The 7274-nt window shown below is 33.9% G+C and overlaps 1 pseudogene; it reads left to right on the top strand.

Annotated features, from left to right (window-relative positions):
* Nucleotides 1–1765, top strand: part of LOC109341010 — a 4474-nt pseudogene extending 2709 nt beyond the window's left edge.
* The last annotated feature ends 5509 nt before the right edge of the window (nucleotides 1766–7274 follow it).

Below are 7274 nucleotides of genomic sequence, written 5' to 3' on the forward strand. Positions count from 1 at the left end.
CCCCTTTGAAACACAACCAAACCTCATCATTAAAAATATACTATTCTAAACTTGTCCAAGGCCATGGAATTTCAAGCCAAAAACAAGTGAAAATAATCCAAACTTTGCATGGTTACAAAACTCCTCAAAGGTTCCTTTGATGTAAATATCATCACCTTTAACTCCAATCAATAAAAACACAACTTTTTAAACCTTAAAAACAGCCCCATGAACAAAAACAGTTGACGGTTTCAAAATAACTTTCTAAGCTCAAGAAAATATCTATTTAGAGTTTTGAACATAACAAGAGTTAGGAAGATTTTTAGAAAATTTCAACTGTTGAAAATGTTCATAACATACATCTAAACATCATATTAAAATTTCATAAACATCTAATGGTTAGAACATACGAAGTTGAAGAGTCAAAATACAGAAGAAAATGAAAAACTAAGAAGAACTACCTTAAGAGTTCTTTAGAAAATGCAAAGTGAAGAAAGAGATTGAAAAAAATGGCAAGGGTTTCTTCTAAGCTAGGGTTGACTCTTTTAAAGAAAAGAAATCTGATTTTGGAGTGCGTAAAGACCAAAGGTTTCTTACAAAATGTTGATGGTGTAAGAGATAGGTGAGTGATTTTAGGGATTTGGTGTAAGAGGATATGTACTTTTGCTTGTTCCACAAGCAAGCCTCTTACATGAAAGCGATGTGACCTTTTCAGCGAAACATTCATGAATAAACCATGCTTGATTATTATCATCTAATACTCGGTCGGATATTAAAAATATCCCGACTTCGGTTTACGGTTAGAACTTCGAAACACAGAATTCATAGTGAAAAATATTTAGAAATGCGTTCTGGACAAACTTGATGTCTATCATGACTTTAAATAATATTTTGAAGCCAATGGCGAAATCGGAATTCTATTCCGTGTTACAGAAGACAAAAAAACGTTATTCGGCCGAGTTTGTGTCCGACAGCACCTCAAAAACTTTCCGTCACAGAAAATTACGAAAATTTACCACAAAATAGGAAATCCCAAAAAAAGACTAACACTCAACTATGGTTTAGTCTAATTCAATATCGATTAATTTCTAAAATTAATCATAGTTAAAATAAATAATTAATAAAACAAACACAGAAAATTCATGGTGTTGCAAATGGGCTTTTCAAAAAAGCCAATGAGCGTTGCTCTCTTTGTGACACAGAAGTTGCCCTCATTATCTTCTCTCCTGCAAACAAGCTTTTCTCCTTTGGTGAACCTAATGTTGATGCTGTCATTGGCCGCTATCTCAGAAGGGACCAACCTCAAAACTTGGAGAACATGCATTTTCTAGAGGCTCACTGAAATGCTAATGTTCAGGAGCTGAATGAAAAGATTAGTAATATTAGTAATATCAATGAAGCTCTTGAGAGTGAGAAGAAATATAGTGAAGAGTTGGCTAAGCAAAGGAAAGAGGCACAAGAACAGTTCTGGTGGGCTGCTCCTATTGAGGAGATGAATGGAGACCAACTTGATCAATTCAAGTTGGCTCTTGAGAATCTGAAGAAGAATGTGCTTGGTGTTTTTGAAAAGCATAATATTGTTGATGTTGTTGATGTTGATGCTGATGCTGCTGCTATTCCACCTCCTCGTTTTTTTACTAGTGGCCCATCTTCTTCAAACAACCCTTTGCAGCCACCACCTCAGCAGTTTCCTGTGTATCCACCAACACATATGCTTCAGAATAACACTATCTTCAATAATAATAATAACATTGGAGGATATGGACCTGCAGGCGGATTCTTTTGATCCACTTTATCCAAATCCATCCTAAAATATGCCCTATTTTTGTTTCCAATTTTTTTTATGATTTCTAGTTCAATCTTTACCGGTTTCATAGTTGGGACTTAGGACTAGTAAGAGTTTGGATTTTCATTTTGTAGTTTGTCTTGTGATTTTATGGTATGTCAGCCATAATTTGCATTGTTCTGCTGTTCTGCAAGTATTATTAAATAATGGGCATATTTCTTATTTATATTTCTAGATCTCTTTGAATACTACAAATTATGATAACATATTTAGGGCATTGAAATTATAAATTATAGTACCAATTTAAATTTATTTGTACTATAATTTGATGATGAAGATCTCTTTGAATACTACAAATTTTGATAACATATATAGATCTCTTTGTCACAGGCTCATGTTATTTGATGATGAAGATGAAGGGGTTTTACGGTAACAGTGACTGAGGAAGATGAAAGGATGTTAACAATGTTAGTTTTAAAATTGTTAAAATACAAAATGATGTGTCATTTTAAATTATATTGCTAAATATAATTGGTGGGGACATGATTTGACATAGGGTGTTTGGATAGGTGATCCTTATCCCACTTACCAGGTTCAGGATGTTACGTAGGGATATAAGGATATGATTGATTCATGTGAGTAACTTCGATTAAGTATGATTTAAGCCATAAACAGTAAGGAAATGATACATGCGATTTCATTAGTTTGAATGCAGAACACAACTCCATATTTATAAATATTTGAATTACAAATAAAATATGAGATAAAACTAAGTATATATACTCTACAGTCTACACTAATATATAAAGGCAAAACTTCTTTAATATCAATACTAATATATAAAGACAAAACATCTTTGGTAATTGTCTGTGATATAGTTTTTATTTTTCCAAATTTACCATGAATTAAAACAAATATTATACTATTTTCAACTTCATGTTATTAATTGAACACATTCCATGAAGAATGAGTGAATTCAATAACCTGACGATTTCTCCACATGATAAGAACACAACATATTATTATTAAAAAAATGTTTTTCCATCCCATTGTACTTCTAATTTTATATTCCTCAACCGAAGAAACAGAATTCTCAACTACAACTCTACAATAACATACTTTTCCTTGAGTTTTTGTTGTATTGTTCTATGTTCTCTGCAACTTTGCCGGCAAAAACTATACATTAGTATCTGTTCTATTATTACTGGATATTTGTTAGAGATAATAAATGATCACTTCTTTTTAAAATACAGGTGGAATCGCTGCTTCATTCACGTAGGTAGGTACTTGTTAAGGATACAAAACAAAAGCATTAAAACAAATGAGATATTTCAGAAATTACCATAATCAAGCATTCAAAATGAATAATGTATTAGGATATTCTTTATCAATTAATAATTGTAACTAACTAGAGAAAATCAAGGAATAATGAATGCAACAATCAAAACCAATATGTCATGCATTCTATATATTGTATTATTGTTCTAAATGAAAATAATAAGAAAATGTATATTCCATATTCTTATATGGTATCAGATTCCAAAAATACTCCACGCGATCCTCTATGGCTGCAAGCGGCATTAAGCTTTCTCCTTTTTCACATGGAGCACAAATCTACATCAAGTTATCTACCTCTAACTTCTTTGCTTGGAGACGACAAGTCATGTCGTTATTTGCATGCATGAAATGCATTGGCTATATTAATGGCACCACTTCTCCCTAATATGAGTTCAATACTACAAATGGCCAGAAAACCTCAAATGCAGCCTATGAAGATTGGTTTGCAAATGATCAACTAATAGTCAGTTTCCTCCCCGCCTCCATAAATTAGAGTGACAATGTTGCATTCTCCTCTTGTGACACTACTCACCATCTATGGTTAGCTATTGAAGCCAAATATGCAAATCTATCATGAGCTCATATGATATCCATCAAAAACTAGTTGTAGAAAAGTCACAAATGCTCTCAAACTATGACTGAATTCTTGTTTCAGGTCAAGCGTGTTGCTGATGAACTAGTAGTCTTAGATGCCAAAATCTCTGACGATGATATTACTCTCTACATTTTAAATGGCTTCGGATCAGAATATCGCGACCTTATTGCCTCCATTCGCACAAGAGAATGTTCCTTCAACTTTGAAGAACTACATAGCCACCTAATTGCTCATGAAGAATTTCTACAAAAAAAGAAGATATATCACCACAAATTGTTGTCCCAAAAAAAAATTCATCAAAAAAATGGACCACGAAATTATTGTGGACACAACACTTATCCTCATGGAGATCGTCATAGATCTATCCAGAATATGCATTCATCATCATTAGAGTCATCCAATCCAAACCAGTCATTTCAATGCCACCACAACAGCCCACATAATCACAATTTTAATTGGCCCCATTATCAAGGGCCATCCAAAAATCGAAGACACTGCATTCGTCATGAAAATCGTCCTCCTCCATGTTGCCAATTTTATGGTTTTCCAGGACCCATTGCCAAATATTGCCCACATCTTCTGCAATCAAGTCCTACTGCCAATTATGCTACTGCAAATTCAAATTAGATTCTTGATAGTGGAGCAAATCATCATATCACACAATACTTGAAAAACTTAAGTCTTCACTCCAACTATGAACGGCATGCCTCAGTTACAATCGGAGACGACTCAGGTTTAGCCATTTATCACATGGGTTCTGCACATATCTCAACTCCATCTACTATTTTTAATCTTAATAATGTTCTTTGTGTTCCAAAAGCATGCAACTATTTAATTCCAGTTGCAAAATTTTGTCAACAAAACAATGTTTATGTTGAATTTCACCCGTTCTCTTTTTATGTGAAGGATCTCAAGATAGAGGCAACGTTGATGTGCGGTTCAACTAATGATGACCTATACACCCTCCATCCTTCACACCCAACTCACCAACCAACCTTCAGGCGTCATAGTCTCATAACAAATTCTGGCATGCTCGGTTAGGCCATCCTTCTCCTAAGAAACTACATCAAACTCTCAAGACCTTCATCCCTTCCAGTTCTCAACTTTTAGCACTAGTTATGCTTCATGTCTCTTAAACAAAAGTCACAAATTACCATTTCATGAGTCATCCATAAAATTTACTACTCCATTTGAATTAATTTTTTCTGATGTGTGAGACCTTCTCCAATAACTTCTGTCAATGGATATCACTACTATATTATTGTTGTTGATCACTTCATCTGTTATACTTGGTTATATCCATTAAAAAAACTAAAGTTGTCACAAATTTTCCTCAATCTTAAAAAACTATTGAAACCTATTTTACATTCAAGATTAAATCTATTGACACTATTGGAGGGACATAATATACTAAATTAAAATCACATTTTTCTTCACATGGTATTTCTCACTTCATTTCTCCACCATACACCTCCGAGCACATTGGCATAGCTCAAGGCAATCACGGACCCAATATTACTACTTTGCCTTTCAAATATTTATATATCTCAGTAAAAGAATGCCTACACCCATCTTGGTATCCAAACACCTTTTTATCACCTTCACAAACAATTAGCCCCATGTAGTACATCATACATCTTCATGGGTTACTCTATATAATATCATTCATATATTGGTCTCAATCAAGGCACTCAAAAGATACACATATATTGTCATGTTAATTTTGTTGAAGATCAATTCCCTTTCTCAACAACCAAAACAAAAACAACACCAAATTATTTATATGTACAAAAAAATCTATGGCTCCCACTACCACAACCTAATATTTCACCCTACTCAAAACTATCATCTGAATTATCAACTATAAATCTCATTACATTACCTACTCACATAACCAACCAAACCAATTCTCTTATTCCTAATATCTTGCGCCATCCACATCCACCAATAATATATGATCCCATGCCACTCCCCACTCCCACCAAACTAGCACACAAAACAACATTAACAATTCCACTTCACCTCCATCCAATGAACCCATACACCTTGACACAAATATCCTACAACAAGAAAGTATACCCTCAACTACAATAATACCACATAACACACCACCAATGGAACACGTGTGAAAAACATCCTCTAAATCCTCGAGACCATCTCACGGTCCATGTGCAACATACATAAAACTAATAAAAAATTATTGTTGGTCACAAAGCATCCTCACCCATTATCACATTAACCCACATGTCTCTCATAAGCAATGGCATCTCCTGAATAGCGTGCCGTCATGGCTGTAGAGTTTAATACATTGATATAACAATCAAGCAATAAACAAGTACATCTTAACACTAGTTTATATGTGTTTTCATTAAAGACTTGGGCTCCATTCATTTTTTTATGGGCGTTGAAGTCATTCCTACCATGCAAGGATTATTTCTTAGCTAACATAAATACATTCATGGCATGCTTACTCACATGAAGATTGCAGATGCAAAGATTGTACATTCCCCAATGTCCACCTCTTCTCTACTTACTTGCTATAATGACTCTAGTCTAGAAAATAGTACAGATTACAGAATCATTATAGGAGCTCTCCAATATTTATCCATGACAAGGCCAAATATAACATACACTGTAAGTAAATTAGCATAATTCATGCAACATCCGTCCTCTATACACTCTGCAACCTTGAAAAGACTTCTCATGTGTCTCAAAGCTACAATTTTAATGGCCTCCACTTGAAGCGCTCCCCTTCTCGCATCCTGATTGGGCTGGAAATCAAGATCATTATAGTTCCACGTCTGCACATATTACATTTTATGGTGGTAATCTTATTTCTTGGAAATCATTCAAACAAAAAGCTATTGCACGAACATCCACTGAAGCTGAATTCCGAGCTCTTGCATCATCAACCGCAAAAGTTCTTTTGTTGTCATCCCTACTTTCTGAACTACATACTAGTTTAACCATTATTCTTGCCATTTACTGTGATAATATGGGAGCTACTTAACTCACAATCAGCCAGGTCTTCCACAGTTTCATGAAACACATTGCCATAGATATTCATTTTTTCCGAGATCATGTTCATGATAACAAAATATGAGTCCAACATGTTTCCATTCAAGATCAACTTGCAGATTGTCTCACAAAACCATTATCCAAACTCCAACACCAAGATCTCCGCTTCAAGATAGGTGTATCTAATGGTACCCTTATCTTATGGGGGCATGTTAAGGATACAAAATCAAAGCATTAAAAGGAATGAAATATTTTAGGAATTACCATAATTAAGCATTCAAAATGAGCAATGTATTAGGATATTCTTTATCAATTAATATTTGTATCTCATTAGAGAAAATCAAGGAATATTGAAGGCAACAATCAAAACTAATATGTCATGCATTCTATATATTGTACTATAGTACTACATGAAAATAATAAGAACAAATATATTCCATATTCTTATAGTACTAGTCATAATATGATACCTTTTTGGTTCCCCATTTTTTAACAAATTAAACATCTCTTTTGCTTTCATGTAACATTGAGAGGAAGAGGTGAATGAAGGAATTTATG

This window comes from Lupinus angustifolius, unplaced genomic scaffold, assembly GCF_001865875.1.
Source record: "Lupinus angustifolius cultivar Tanjil unplaced genomic scaffold, LupAngTanjil_v1.0 Scaffold_327, whole genome shotgun sequence".
NCBI lineage: Eukaryota > Viridiplantae > Streptophyta > Magnoliopsida > Fabales > Fabaceae > Lupinus > Lupinus angustifolius.